Source organism: Triticum urartu, unplaced genomic scaffold (genome assembly GCF_056163025.1).
Source record: "Triticum urartu cultivar PI428250 unplaced genomic scaffold, HENAU_Tu73 scaffold1, whole genome shotgun sequence".
Lineage (NCBI taxonomy): Eukaryota > Viridiplantae > Streptophyta > Magnoliopsida > Poales > Poaceae > Triticum > Triticum urartu.
The window spans coordinates 4,533,035-4,550,214 of NW_028259461.1; positions in this window are offsets into that span (position 1 = coordinate 4,533,035).

Here is a 17,180-nt window from a genome sequence, read left to right on the forward strand (position 1 = left end):
ACTAAATACTAAACTAAATACTAAACAGATACAGATCAAAGGGGTATCCTCTGGCATTAGAAAATATTCATCTTGACAAGAAATTATCTATATGTTAAGATATCTCTGATAAGGGCTATAGCTCAGTTCGGTAGAGCAACTCGTTTACACGTGCGCCAATGCTTTTCAAAGGAGCTTATTATGCAATGAACATAATCGATCTTATTGCAAAATCAATGTCTTACTTCATAGATTCGAGAGAATAGGAGAACAGTAGCCTGACAAACAGTCGGTTCAGTCCGATTCAGGTGCCAATTCAGGTGCCTAATCAAATAGAACCCTTATGGATTTGCTAGTTGATAAGGTAAATATCCAGCCCACTAAATGCTAGGCGTAATGAGGATAAGGGCCTCCAAAAAACTTCTTTTCGTTCTATGAACTTTAAGGTGTATGAAGTCTCATAGTTAACTCTTGCAGTGGAACGATAGAGACTCCATTTCACTTAGGTTGATTTAATTTAGACCGGAGGCAGACCTAAGTCAAGGTAATCCTCCTTTGAAACACTTTGGTATTGCTCCTAGATAGATCATAATACAAAAAATCAATCAGAGCACAGGGAGCCATCTCATTATCTTTCCGTAAAGAAAAACTATGGTGGACTAACTGATCTTTAAATCAGTTTATGAAAGAGCCCAATGCAAAAAAATGCATGTTGGGTCTTTGAAACAGTTCAAATCATTTCGATAATAATCCGTTTGATCTGTTTTACCGAGAAGGTCTACGGTTCGAATCCGTATAGCCCTAATATGCCCTTTTTTAGATTTTAGGATCTCTATCCTATGTTTTCTTTAGTTTAGTATAGTTTTCATTTTCTCATTAGTATTTGTTTATAGACTGGATAGGCGCCTGCGACATAGAATAGAGATAAAAGCATTACCAAAGGCTCATTCATCGAAAATCAAAATCATACAGACAGGAAAAGAAAAACGAATTTCTATCAAATCAATAGAAGAAAGGATCCTTTCCCTGATTTGAATCCCGTCCTCCTTCAAATAGGATATCTCTAGACTTCCCTATAATAACTGCAATGATTTTATCCATTTTGCGAATTCCTACTTTGTTTTAAGTATATTTATTACTTTGTTTATAGATACATTATGTAAATTGATCAACTTTAAATAGAAAAAATAAAGTAAAGAGTAAATAAGAAAACAGAATATTCTGTCTCATAGTTCTGAAATAGAGTTCTTTATTTTTATTTTATAGTATTACTTCTCATTAATTATACTGCATAGATTAGTCCTACTATCTTAATTAGGTTCTAATTTAGTAGTATTCTCATTTTTATTTAATAGTCTCTTATTATTTTATTATTAAATATTAAATAAAGGATAGAGCTATTCTTTTTTCTAGAGATTCTAGAGAAAGCGAGACAAAGTGAAACGAGAAAGTTTTCTTTATATAAGAATTAGATCTACATACACCATATCTAAATAGAATGGAAATCCAAAAGAAAGGGAGTTGGGATTCCATTGGATGAATCTTTAAAGAAGATGCAGCACAGAGGAAACAAAGGCTAAACTTAAACTAAGCGCTTTTGTATTGAACAAAAAAGATTCTTGTTTCACCGAGGAAAAGAGAGAAGTTCTGGATAAATTGACAATGCTGAATTGAATTGACTAATTTAAGTTCCGCCTATTCCACATTAATGGGAGTACATTATGTTTCTGCTTCACGAATATGATATTTTTTGGACATTTCTAATAATAGCAAGCCTTATTCCTATTTTGGCATTTTCGATTTCAGGACTTTTAGCCCCGGTTAGTGAAGGACCAGAGAAGCTTTCTAGTTATGAATCGGGTATAGAACCCATGGGAGGGGCTTGGGTACAATTCCGAATACGCTATTATATGTTTGCGCTCGTTTTTGTTGTTTTTGATGTGGAAACCGTCTTTCTATACCCTTGGGCAATGAGTTTCGACGTATTGGGTGTATCCGTTTTTATCGAAGCTTTGATTTTCGTGCTTATCTTAGTTGTTGGTTTAGTTTATGCATGGCGAAAAGGAGCCTTGGAATGGTCTTAACTGAATATTTAGACAAAAAAAAAGAAGGAAAAGATTCTATTGAGACAGTTATGAATTTGATTGAGTTTCCCTTACTTGACCAAACAAGTTCCAATTCTGTTATTTCAACTACACCAAATGATCTTTCGAATTGGTCAAGACTCTCCAGTTTATGGCCCCTTCTATACGGTACCAGTTGTTGTTTCATTGAATTTGCTTCATTAATAGGCTCACGATTCGACTTTGATCGTTATGGATTGGTACCAAGATCAAGTCCTAGGCAAGCAGACCTAATTTTAACAGCCGGTACGGTAACAATGAAAATGGCTCCCTCTTTAGTGAGATTATACGAGCAAATGCCTGAACCAAAATACGTCATTGCTATGGGAGCCTGTACTATTACAGGGGGAATGTTCAGTACGGATTCCTATAGTACTGTTCGGGGAGTTGATAAGTTAATTCCTGTGGATGTCTACTTGCCGGGCTGCCCACCTAAACCGGAGGCAGTTATAGATGCCCTAACAAAACTTCGTAAGAAGATATCGCGAGAAATAGTTGAGGATCAAACTCTATCTCAAAATAAAAATAGATGTTTTACTACCAGTCACAAGCTTTATGTTAGGCGCAGTACTCATACAGGAACTTATGAGCAAGAATTGCTCTATCAATCACCATCTACATTAGATATATCTTCTGAAACTTTTTTCAAATCCAAAAGTTCAGTACCTTCCTACAAATTAGTGAATTAGGAGAGGGGCTCTTTTGTGTAGAAAAATAAAAAGCAGGGCAATCTTTCAAACTTGCATCCGAAATGTGAAATATTTATACAAAGAGGGAGAGATGAAGACAATGCAGCAGGGTTGGTTATCTAATTGGCTAGTCAAACATGAGGTGGTTCATAGATCTTTGGGCTTTGATCACCGAGGAATAGAGACTTTACAAATAAAAGCAGGGGATTGGGATTCCATTGCTGTCATTTTATATGTATATGGTTACAATTATTTACGCTCCCAATGTGCTTATGATGTAGCACCCGGTGGATCTTTAGCTAGCGTGTATCATCTTACGAGAATACAATATGGTATAGATAATCCAGAAGAAGTCTGCATAAAAGTCTTTGCCCAAAAGGATAATCCTAGAATTCCGTCTGTCTTCTGGATTTGGAGAAGTGCCGATTTTCAAGAACGCGAATCTTATGATATGGTGGGAATCTCTTATGATAATCATCCGCGCCTTAAACGTATCCTAATGCCTGAAAGTTGGATAGGCTGGCCCTTACGTAAGGATTATATAACCCCCAATTTTTATGAAATACAAGATGCTCATTGAATGATAAGAAATTCATGCTCACTTATACAACACAACTCCAGATTTTATTCAAGTCAAGGAATATTTTTAGGTTCTTTTCCTAGATGAAACGGAATACCTATTTATAATTAATTCCTAATTATACAAAAGCATTCCAGATAGACTGAGCAAAAAAAGGGTTTCATTTGGATTCCCCTATTTTGAAAATCGCATATTAATTTCCTTCATATGAACAGAAAAATAGGATGACTCAAAGAAGTTCTCTACCAGGAACTTTGTACCGCGCACATTACTTAGCACAACTAGGAAAATAAGATAAGATAAAGATAAGCAAGACTAAAAAAATATTCGTCGGAATAGCGGAATACAAAATTAAGAAACGCAAAAAAATAAAGGGGAATCTCACCCCCTTCTTTATCATAAAGAAAAGATATATTTTAAAACTTCTTTAAAAAGAAAAAGAAGTGCCTCTATATTTATATTATAGATTTATCCACTTAGATGAATAAATATTATTAATGAATATGTATCACAATCCATCTCGAGGTATTTGGATCAATACCTATTCGGTGGATCTTTTTTTTTTTTTTCTCTGCCAGGAACCAGATTTGAACTGGTGACACGAGGATTTTCAGTCCTCTGCTCTACCAACTGAGCTATCCTGACCTTTTCTTGTGCATCATCCTAGTAGAGTATTTGTATCTATGTCAATTAAAAGGACTAAAAATTAATTAAAGTATTTCAAATTTTAAATTTGAAAATGGGGGGGGTAGTCCTATGCATTGTGCATGGTTTACTTAAATAAAACTTAAAAATAGAGTGAATAACCAAGATTTCTTGCCGATACTCTAATAAAAAAGAAATCTATTCAATGAATAGGATAAGATCCATTGAGTTCTCTTCGCATTCCTTTGTGAAAGAGTAGAATGAGAAAGCTAATGAATCTTAAACCCATTGCATTGATAAAAAGAAAAAAAAGTGCATTGATAAAAAGAAAAAAAAAAAGAGGATAAATAATAATAATATAGTATAGTTAGGGAATAAAAGAGGATTTGGGGATAGAGGGACTTGAACCCTCACAACTTATAAAGTCGACGGATTTTCCTTTTACTAGAAATTTCATTGTTGTCAGTATTGACATGTAGAATGGGACTCTCTCTTTGTCCTCGTCCGATTAATCCACTTTTTTAAAGATCTCGAAAACTTTGAATTTTAATTGAAGAATTTGATTATTCAATATTCGATTGGAGTGGATTCACAATAATGAAAAAAAAAAATTATGATATGAGTTTTTTATTTCATAATCATTATCATTTCTAATTTCATTTTTAAAAAAGATAAAGAACCTATATTATAATTAGAATATAATATGAGTTCTGTGATTAATCGTTTGCTATGTCAGTATCTATACGTGTTTATTAAATGTATAAGGTATAAAACCCCTCTTTCTCTAATTTAGAACTAGAAGGAATTCCACTAACAACACAACGTAATTAACTCGATTCGTATAGAACAGCTTCCATTGAGTCTCTGCACCTATCCTTTTCCTTTGTATTCTAGTTCGAGAACCCCTTGTTTTCTCAAAACACGGATTTGGCTCAGGATTGCCCTTTTTTAATTCCAGGGTTTCTCTGAATTTGGAAGTTACCACTTAGCAGGTTTCCATACCAAGGCTCAATACAATCAAGTCCGTAGCGTCTACCGATTTCGCCATATCCCCATTTCCCTCTTCTTTGAGACCAGGATTCCTTGTGTAATTTCATCCATCTCTTAGTTTTTTTTTTGAATCATTGAGTTCATCACTCAACGTAGTCTAGCAGTTCAGTTCGACTCTATTTGAGAGACCTCGCTTGCTTATTGCAATTCAGAATTGAATTGATTCTATCCTTGATGTATTTGCAATTCAATCCGAATCAATATATCCAAAAGTTTTTATCTCCCCCACCTCCCGTCTTACTTTTTTATAGTATTCAAAATTATACTATAACGCTTGATATTTATTCTTTTTTTCTAATCAGAATTAGCAATTTTATTTACTCTGACTCTATGTTCCCCTTAGTGAAATATTAATCCTCAAATTATTAACAAATAATAAAGTCTATAATGATCGAATGAAAATACCAATAAATTCTATAATTTTATTTTTTAATATCCTATAGTTAAGCATATCAAGCTAACTTTATCTTTAAGAAGTTTTAGTATTTTTTTATTTTTATAAGTATAACTTCAAATTTAGAACTAGTTAATAGCTAAGATTAATAACTAATATCTGAGATTTTACGGATTTCCTATACTATACCTATTTCTATTTGTTACACTATTTCCGTTATGTAAGCCCACTTAGCTCAGAGGTTAGAGCATCGCATTTGTAATGCGAGGGTCATCGGTTCAAATCCGATAGTCGGCTTTTTTTTCTCTATCGATGTTCTACGAACAAGAATCTCTTTTTTTCCGAATTAAATGGAGAATCCAGGATCTTTTATGTTTTTTACCTTACAATTTTGCTAGATACAAAACAATAAAATAAATAATATATATACAAAAAAAAAAGATTTTGATGAAATTCCATTTTTTGGGGTACTTTAGTTGATTTTACTCTGTTTATCCTGTAGTTTAATTCAGTTTTAATTTCGATGTATTCTGTAATGTAAATACAATGAAATTAATTGTGTAAAATGAAATTTCAATAAAATAAAAAAAGGAGTCTTCATGTCCCGTTATCGAGGACCTCGTTTAAAAAAAATACGCCGTCTGGGAGCTTTACCAGGACTCACTAGAAAAACACCTAAATCCGGAAGTAATCTTAAAAAAAAATTCAATTCTGGGAAAAAGGAGCAATATCGTATTCGTCTTCAAGAAAAACAGAAATTGCGTTTTCATTATGGTCTGACAGAACGACAATTACTTAGATATGTACATATCGCTGGAAAAGCAAAAAGGTCAACAGGCCAGGTTTTACTACAATTACTTGAAATGCGTTTGGATAATATCCTTTTTCGATTGGGTATGGCTTCAACCATTCCTGGGGCCCGCCAATTAGTCAACCATAGACATATTTTAGTTAATGGTCGTATAGTCAATATACCAAGTTTTCGTTGCAAACCCCGAGATATTATTACTACGAAAGATAACCAAAGATCAAAAGGTCTGGTTCAAAATTATATTGCTTCATCGGACCCGGGGAAATTGCCAAAGCATTTGGCGATTGACACGTTGGAATATAAAGGACTAGTAAATAAAATCCTAGATAGGAAGTGGGTCGGTCTCTCAAATAAATGAGTTGTTAGTTGTAGAATATTACTCTCGTCAGACTTGAACTTAACGAAAAAAGGAAAGGTTCATAGAATTTTCTTCCCCTTCCCCTTTCCCCGAACTAAATCGCCCTAAGACCATTACCATTAATTTGTATTTTCCCATCAACTAGCTAAAATTGATTAACCCTAGGATTAGGATCCTTTTTTCTTTTTTCCTCTATGTGTATTTTACATACCACAGTAATTTGCTATAGAGAATTTCTAATTTCTATTAAATCAAAATAAGATAATATAAGATATTATATTATTGCTGGAAAAAATTGTTATTTGATTTGATACATTGTGATCCTTAACGTTGATGAATTAAGAAAAACGGAAAGAGAGGGATTCGAACCCTCGGTAAACAAAAGTCTACATAGCAGTTCCAATGCTACGCCTTGAACCGCTCGGCCATCTCTCCTACATAACTTATTATGGAAAATAAACTGAGTGAATAGCGAGTTTTCTTATTCCTGCAGTACAGGTACAACCGCAACCACTCGGGGGTTCCATAGTTCTATTGGAAAAATTCCTTTTGATCTAAGTGGAAGGATACAGGATTTTTTACTAGAAATTGCGCTCGCTATAAAATAAAAGTTTTAATTTGGGTTTTCCCGCAACTAAAGAAAAAGAAAATGGAAGAATTCTTCTTATTGCATAATAAAATAAAGAAACCTTAGAATTCCGTTTGCATAAGATACGCTACACCATACTATCGAAATCAAAAATAGGGTATGAGACAATTAATAACTTTGAAAACACGAAATAGTTGATAACATAAGTTGTTGTTCAGAAATAGGAAAGTGGAATGAAATCCAGTCTTAGTCAAATATTTCATATCTCTTCGTGTCCAAGCAGAAGGAAAAGGATACAATTTGAGCTGAGCGGAAAATCCATATCTCTCTTATCCATTTAAAGCATATGGATTTAGAGTAGAGCATATGGATCAATCTATTTATAATTATAAGAATCGAATGTGTTTGTTTTTATGTTATTTTGTGAAGGAATGAAAACAATTCTATATAGAATGGGTTGGGAATTATGCCTAGATCCCGTGGAAATGGAAATTTCATTGATAAGACCTCCTCAATTGTAGCCAATATTTTATTGCGAATAATTCCGACAACCTCAGGAGAAAAAAAGGCATTTACTTATTATAGAGATGGTGCGATTTGACTCTTTTTTTTGCTTTTTTTTAGCCCTACCTATACCTCAGTCTTACGAAAAAGAGAGGGGGGTTGGCATAGAGAGAACCAAATTTGTAAAGCAAACAAACCCACGCTTCGGGAAGGTGAGGCGAACTAACAATTCCTTCCGTCGTGTATCCTCGATTGATGCGGCTTCAGATACTTCAATTGTAGATTTGAGTATTGAGCGAAAGGTTACACCTACAGGATATGGTATGGTATGGATTACAGGCCAATCCTACTCTATTAGTATCCGTAGGCAGCATAGGGGAGAAAAGCACTACACCTAGAAATAGGAATCAACAAGAGAAAAACTTTGTTAGAAATTACCCCTTTCCTGATCGGTATCAGGGCTGGGAAGAATGGTTGGGATAACAAACAACCATCAGGTTTGTACTTTGGATACCCCTATAACCATCAAAGATCGTTGAAGTAGCTAATTCCTCTAAATAGGAGGCGTTGAGAACAAAGAAATTATTGGAGCTATCGTTTTCCTCTAGCATTAATAGAATTCATTGGTGTTAAGAAAAACCTCTTGTGGGAAGGTTGGCTAGAGATTTCTTGGAAAAATACCAGCCCCTTTCGGTTCATAATGAGACGGGACTAATTCTATTTTGATTCTATAGATTATTTCGCTTAGTACTATTATGTACAGAAGGGAGGAGCCGTATGAGATGAAAAACCTCATGTACGGTTTTGGAACGGAGATTTTTTGAATAGAATGAACGACCGTAACGGATGTTGGCTCAATCCGAAGGAAATTATGCGGAAGCTTTGCAAAATTATTATGAAGCTACGCGACTAGAAATCGATCCCTATGATCGAAGTTATATACTCTATAACATAGGCCTTATACACACAAGCAATGGAGAGCATACAAAGGCTTTGGAATATTATTTCCGGGCACTAGAACGAAACCCCTTCTTACCGCAAGCTTTTAATAATATGGCCGTGATCTGTCATTACGTGCGACTATCTCCACTATAGAAAGAAAAAAAAAAAAGAGAGGATCAAATTTTCTAGTAAATACTAGAAAAAAAGGGCTTTCTACATAGGGATCGTAAAAACAACGATTTTTCCCTATCAGCTGTAGGAAGGGAAGGACACTTCACGAGAATCAAAAACGAAGAAAGTATGGCCTATACTACTGACTCTATGGATAAAGTATCTCAAATTGATAGAGAAAGCACCGTAAAAGATCAATTAGTGAGCGACTGGGTCGATACAACTAAAAAAAACTGCTACTATCCCATGATATGGGGCAAAATTTTAGGAATCCGCTTATGTAATAGAGCCGATCCACTATGGGATTAAGCAGCGGTGTAGTATCAGATCCCAAAGATAGTAAGTTTTTTTTTTCTTTCTTATGGAAAAAAGTCTTTTTCAAGGATTCTATAGAGATTTTCATATATGAAACCGGATAGTTACCTCTCAGAAAATTTAGAACGAAGGCTCTATATCTATCTATGCTTCATTCTTCTGAAGAGGGAAAAAAGATCAAACTGATTATTGATAAAAATTAGGGTTTGAAACTTAGGTATTAATTTCTTCTGCTTAACCCAAGAACAAATTGGATCGATTTTTGATAAATCGAATTCAGTAAGATAGGGGAAATTCAGATAGCAATTTCTGAGCCGTATGAGGTAGGAAACTCTCAAGTACGGTTCTAAGGGAAGGAACTTCCTATTCCGACCGAGGAGAACAGGCCATTCTACAGGGTGATTCGGAATTGCGGAAGCTTGGTTTGATCAAGCTGCTGAATATTGGAAACAAGCTATAGCGCTTACTCCGGGAAATTATATTGAAGCACAGAACTGGTTGAAGATTACGAAGCGCTTTGAATTTGAATAAGACCATGCTCCTTTTTTCATAAAATGGGTGGTTTGGTGTTGATCCATTAATCAATAATTAGGTCGTAAGATCGAATCAAGAATTTCATTATATCCATTTCTTATACCTTCTATTTTATATGATATTTCATAAGAATAAACCATAGGATAGGGTCTAGAATAGAAGTAATAAAGTGAATAAAAAGAGGGGGCAATCTAATATTGCTAATATATTAGGACCATCTTATTAATAATTCTAATGAGTTATCTTGAATTTAGAATCAAATAAAAAACCCTATATTATGCTCAAGGAAAGTAGATATAGATAGGAGCTTATGCCCTCAAAAAAAATACACTAGTTCTTAAATTAAAAATAAAAAAGATTTTTTTCTTACGTCGAGAAATATTTGTTTTTCAAGATAAACAATGTCCGTTAGGCACCTAATCTTTATGTCATAATAGACCCGAACACTTGCCTCGGATTGACTTCAATATATAATTGCTCAGTGAATAACTAAAAAAAAAATAGAAGGATGGTAGATAGTAAAGAGAAAGAACTAATCACAATATCTATCTTTCAAAATCTATCTTTCAAAATCTATCTTTCAAAATATATATCTTTCAAAGATTCACTAAAAAGACAGTTGGCGGGTCTCTTTGTATGTCTTGTCCGGAAAGAGGAGGACTTAATGATTATTTCGTTCGCCGGAACCAGAAGTAAAAATTGTTAGTGGATAGGGATCCTGTAAAAACATCTTTTGAGGAATGGGCCAGACCGGCCATTTCTCAAGAACACTAGCTAAGGGCCCTGATACTACCACTTGGATCTGGAACCTACATGCTGATGCTCACGATTTCGATAGTCATACTGGTGATTTGGAGGAGATTTCTCGAAAGTCTTTAGTGCTCATTTCGGGCAACTTTCCATTATCTTTCTTGGTTGAGTGGCATGTACTTTCATGGCGCCCGTTTTTCCAATTATGAATGCATGGCTATGTGATCCTACTCACATTGGACCCAGTGCTCAGGTAGTTTGGCTATAGTAGGCAAGAATATTGAATGGTGATGTAGGCGGGGGTTTCCGAGGAATCCAAATAACCTCTGGTTTTTTCAGCTTTGGCGAGCATCTGGAATAAACTAGTGAATTACAACTCTATTGTACTGCAATTGGTGCATTGATTTTTGCAGCGTTAATGCTTTTGCTGGTTGGTTCCATTATCACAAGCCGCTCCCAAATTGGCCTGGTTCCAAGATGTAGAATCCATGTTGAATCACCACTTAGCGGGATTATTAGGACTTGGGTCTCTTTCTTGGGCGGGGCACCAAATTCATGTATCTTTACCAATTAACAATTTCTTGACGCTGGGGTGGATCTCTAAAGAGATACCACTTCCTCATGAATTTATCTTGAATCGGGACCTTTTGGCTCAACTTTATCCTAGTTTTGCCGAAGGAGCAACCCCTTTTTTCACTTTAAATTGGTCCAAATACGCAGAATTTCTGACTTTTCGCGGAGGACTAGATCCAGTAACCGGTGGTCTCTGGCTGACCGATATTGCGCACCATCATTTAGCTATTGCTATTCTTTTCCTAATCGCAGTCATATGTATAAGGACCAATTGGGGTATTGGCCATGACTTAAAGATATTTTGGAGGCTCACAAGGGCCCATTTACAGGACAAGGCCATAAGGGTCTTTATGAAATCTTAACAACGTCATGGCATGCTCAATTATCTCTTAACCTAGCTATGCTAGGCTCTACAACCATTGTTGTAGCTCATCATATGTATTCTATGCCTCCCTATCCATACCTAGCTACTGACTATGGTACACAACTTTCCTTGTTCACACACCACATGTGGATTGGGCGATTTCTAATAGTCGGTGCTGCTGCACATGCAGCAATTTTTATGGTAAGAGACTATGATCCAACTACTCGATACAACGATCTATTAGATCGCGTCCTTAGACCACCGCGATGCAATCATATCCCACCTTAACTGGGTATGTATATTTCTAGGTTTTCACAGTTTTGGCTTTGTACATTCATAATGATACCATGAGTGCTTTAGGCCGTCCACAAGATATGTTTTCGGATACTGCCATACAATTACAACCTATCTTTGCTCAATGGGTACAAAATATCCATGCTACTGCGCTGGCGTAACAGCTCCTGGTGCAACAACAAGTACTAGCTTAACGTGGGAGGCGGCGGAGTTAGTAGCAGTAGGTGGCAAAGTGGCTTTGTTACCTATTCCATTAGGAACCGCAGATTTTTTAGTCCATCACATTCATGCATTTACCATACATGTGACTGTATTAATACTTTTGAAAGGTGTTTTATTTGCTCGGAGTTCCCGTTTGATACCCGATAAAGCAAATCTAGGGTTTTCGCTTTTCCTTGCGATGGCCTGGCCGAGGGGGAACATGTCAAGTATCCGCCTGGGATCATGTTTTCTTAGGTTTATTCTGGATGTACAATGCAATTTTCGGTAGTCATTTTCCATTTCAGTTGGAAAATGCAGTCGGATGTTTGGGGTACTATAAGTGATCAAGGGGTGGTACTCATATTACAGGGGAAACTTTTGCACAGAGTTCCATTACGATTAATGGGTGGCTTCGAGATTTCTTGTGGGCACAGGCATCGCAAGTCATTCAGTCTTATGGTTCTTCATTATCTGCATATGGTCTTTTTTTCTAGGTGCTCATTTTGTCTGGGCCTTCAGTTTAATGTTTTTATTCAGCGGCCGTGGTTATTGCAAGAACTCATTTGAATCTATCGTTTGGGCTCATAACGAAATTAAAAGTTGCTCTGCTACTCAGCCTAGAGCCTTGAGCATTATACAAGGACGCGCTGTAGGAGTAACCCATTACCTTCTGGGTGAATTGCCACGACATGGGCATTCTTCTTAGCGAGAATTATTGCAGTAGGATAGTGGCTAGGAGGATTTGAAAGGCATTATGGAATTAAGATTTCCCAGGTTTAGCCAAGGCTTAGCTCAGGACCCACTACTCGTCGTATTTGGTTTGGTATTGCTACCGCACATGATTTCGAAGTCATGATGATATTACTGAAGAACGTCTTTATCAGAACATTTTTGCTTCTCACTTTGGGCAATTAGCAATAATCTTTCTATGGACGTCCGGAAATCTGTTTCATGTAGCTTGCAAGGAAATTTTGAATCATGGATACAGGATCCTTTACACGTAAGACCTATTGCTCATGCGATTTGGGATCCTCATTTTGGTCAACCCGCTGTGGAAGCCTTTACTCGAGGAGGTGCTGCTGGTCCAGTGAATATTGCTTATTCTGGAGTTTATCAGTGGTGGTATACAATAGGATTACGCACCAATGAGGATCTTTATACTGGAGCTCTTTTTCTATTATTTCTTTCTACGCTGTCCTTAATAGCGGGTTGGTTACATCTACAACCCAAATGGAAACCAAGCCTTTCGTGGTTCAAAAACGCGGAATCTCGTCTCAATCATCATTTGTCAGGACTTTTCGGGTAAGTTCTTTGGCTTGGACAGGACATTTAGTTCATGTTGCTATTCCCGCATCCAGGGGGAGTACGTTCGATGGAATAATTTCTTAGATGTATTACCCTATCCCCAGGGGTTGGGACCCTTTTGACGGGTCAATGGAATCTTTATGCCAAAACCCTGATTCGAGTAATCATTTATTTGGTACCGCTCAAGGAGCGGGAACTGCCATTCTAACTCTTCTTGGGGATTCCATCCACAAACACAAAGTTTGTGGCTGACCGATATGGCTCACCATCATTTAGCTATTGCATTTATTTTTCTCATTGCCGGTCACATGTATCGAACTAACTTCGGAATTGGCACAGTATTAAAGATCTTTAGAAGCGCATACTCCTCCGGGGGTCGATTAGGGCGTGGCATAAGGGCCTTTATGACACAATCAACAATTCGATTCATTTTCAGTTAGGTCTTGCTCTAGCTTCTTTAGGGGTTATTACTTCCTTAGTAGCTCAACATATGTACTCTTTACCTCCTATGCATTCATAGCACAAGACTTTACTACTCAAGCTGCTTTATATACTCATCACCAATATATTGCAGGTTCATCATGACAGGTGCTTTTGCTCATGGAGCTATTTTTTTCATTAGGGATTACAATCCGGAACAGAATGAGGATAATGTATTGGCAAGAATGTTAGACCATAAAGAAGCTATCATATCTCATTTAAGTTGGGCTAGCCTCTTTCTAGATTCCATACCTTGGGCCTTTATGTTCATAACGACGTCATGCTTGCTTTTGGTACTCCAGAAAAGCAAATCTTGATCGAACCTATATTTGCCAATGGATACAATCTGCTCATGGCAAGACGACATATGGGTTCGATATACTCTTATCTTCAACGAATGGCCCCGCTTTCAATGCGGGTCGAAGCCTATGGTTGCCCGGATGGTTGAATGCTGTTAATGAGAATAGTAATTCGCTTTCTTACTAACATAGGACCTGGGGATTTCTTGGTTCATCATGCTATTGCTCTAGGTTTGCATACAACTACATTGATTTTAGTAAAGGCGCTTTAGATGCACGCGGTCCAAATTAATGCCAGATAAAAAGGATTTTGGAGTATAGTTTTCCTTGTGACGGCCCAGGGCGCGGCAGGTACTTGTGATATTTCTGCTTGGGACAGCATTTTATTTGGCAGTTTTCTGGATGTTAAATACATTGGGTGGGTTACTTTTTATTGCATTGGAAACATATCACATTATGGCAGGGCAACGTTTCACAATTTAATGAATCCTCCACTTATTTGATGGGATGGTTAAGAGATTACCTATGGTTAAACTCTTCACAACTTATCAATGGATATAATCCTTTTGGGATGAATAGTTTATCGGTATGGGCGTGGATGTTCTTATTTGGACATCTTGTTTGGGCTACTGGATTTATGTTCTTAATTCCTGGCGGGGGTATTGGCAGGAATTAATTGAGACTTTAGCATGGGCTCATGAACGCACACCTTTAGCTAATTTAATTCGCTGGAGAGATAAGCCCGTGGCTCTTTCATTGTGCAAGCAAGATTGGTTGGATTAGCTCACTTTTCCGTGGGTTATATATTCACTTATGCAGCTTTCTTGATTGCCTTCAACATCAGGCAAGTTTGGTTAATTTAGTTTGTTTTTTTTGTACTGTATCAGCACCTAGTTCATTACTCTTGATAGAGAGGGAGGATCTGCCTTTTTAGATTTCTTTTTCTATTTATTTTTCCATCTAGGATTAGAACCGTATACTTGGTAATAATAGCAACGACACATTATGGCAAAAAAAAAGTTTGATTCAGAGGGAGAAGAAGCCGCAGAAATTAGAACAGAAATATCATTTGATTCGTCAATCTTTAAAAAAAAAGATAAGAAGCAAAGTTTCTCCCTTGAGTTTGAGTGAAAAAACGAAAATGCGAGAAAAATTGCAATCCCTACCGCGTAATAGTGCACCTACACGCCTTCATCGACGTTGTTTTTTGACCGGAAGACCTAGAGCTAACTATCGACATTTTGGGCTATCGGACACGTACTTCGAGAAATGGTTTATGAATGTTTGTTACCGGGTGCAACAAGATCCAGTTGGTAAGGATAAAATACCCTTTCGTATTTGTATGGATTTCTGGAATTGATAATCATAGAGGAGCCCTCTTTACCATTCTGTATAAATGGACTATTCTATTTGTATAGATATTGGTAGAGGGGCGTATCCAAGCCCTCTTTTATCCACTAGTTACCCCTCTTTAGTTTAAGAGTATAGAGCAGTTTGGTAGCTCATAAGGCTCATAACCTTGGGGTTGCGGGTTCGATTCCCACTACCGCCTCCATACTCCTTCTTTATGATATATGCATGATATAATATATACATCATGCATTTGTATCTGGATTTTTTGATTTCCTAAAAGAGTTTTGGTCTAACAGTTTTTTCTCGAAAGAAGCAAAAAAATAAAAGAAAGAATAAAATATGAAAGAAAAGCGTCCATTGTCTAATGGATAGGACAGAGGTCTTCTAAACCTTTGGTATAGGTTCAAATCCTATTGGACGCAATCTTATTTCTATCTATTCTTTAAATAACTATACTAAACTAAAAACAAAGAAAACTTTTTTGCATGATTCAAATGAAAAAGCTTTCTCAACGATTCCTATTCTACTAACAAGAGTAGACATGCAAAATTTATTTGTTACTGAAGAGAAAACCGTTCCAGCTGTTCCTGAATAGCTTCCTTCAAAAGGATTTCCGCTTGCTCGGTGAATGTCTTGCTAGAAGATATAATTTCTTGAATTGAGGTTTAGTATCTTTTAGATGTTTACGTAACTCATCCAGAAATTTATTTACCTGTTCAATTTCTAACGAATCAAGATATCCTCTTGTTCCGGTATAAATAGTAGCTATCTGCTCTTCCACTGGGAGAGGATTTGCCTGGGATTGTTTAAGCAATTCCCTTAATCGTCGACCCCTTGCCAATTGATTCTGACTTGTTTTATCGAGAGCAGAGGCGAATTGTGCAAAGGCTTGTAACTCTGCGAATTGCGCTAGTTCCAATTTTGATTTGCCAGCTACTTGTTTCATGGCTTTAATTTGAGCCGCGGATCCTACTCTGGAAACAGAAATACCCACATTAATAGCGGGTCGAATTCCGGCATTGAATAGATCCGCAGATAAGAATATTTGTCCATCTGTAATGGAGATTACATTAGTAGGAATATAGGCGGAAACGTCTCCAGATTGAGTCTCAACTATTGGTAAAGCGGTCATATTTCCTTCGCCTAAAAGAGAATTTAATTTAGCGGCTCTTTCTAAAAGGCGTGAATGCAAATAAAAAACATCCCCTGGATAAGCCTCACGTCCGGGAGGTCTTCTTAATAGAAGGGACATTTGGCGATAAGCTTGTGCCTGTTTGGAGAGATCATCATAAATTATTAAAGTATGCCGTTCGCGGTACATAAAATACTCAGCCAGGGCTGCTCCCGTATAAGGAGCGAGGTATTGTAATGTAGCAGGTGAATCCGCCATTTCAGCTACTACAATAGTGTATTCCATGGCCCCCTCCTCATGGAAAGTAGTTACTACTTGAGCTACGGAGGATGCTCTTTGACCGATAGCTACATAAACACATATTACACCTTGCCCTTTTTGATTGAGAATTGTATCTGTGGCTACTGCTGTTTTGCCAGTCTGTCTGTCCCCAATAATTAACTCTCGCTGACCGCGCCCTATAGGGATCATCGAATCGATAGCAATAAGCCCTGTTTGAAGAGGTTCGTATACGGAACGCCTGGAAATTATACTTGGAGCAGGAGATTCAATTAAGCGAGATTCGGAAGCTATAATTTCGCCTTTCCCATCAATAGGTTTAGCCAGAGCATTTACAACACGACCCAAGTAAGCCTCACTCACGGGTATCTGAGCAATTCTTCCTGTTGCTTTTACAAAACTTCCCTCTTGTATCATCAACCCATCGCCCATTAATACAATCCCAACATTTTTGGATTCCAAATTC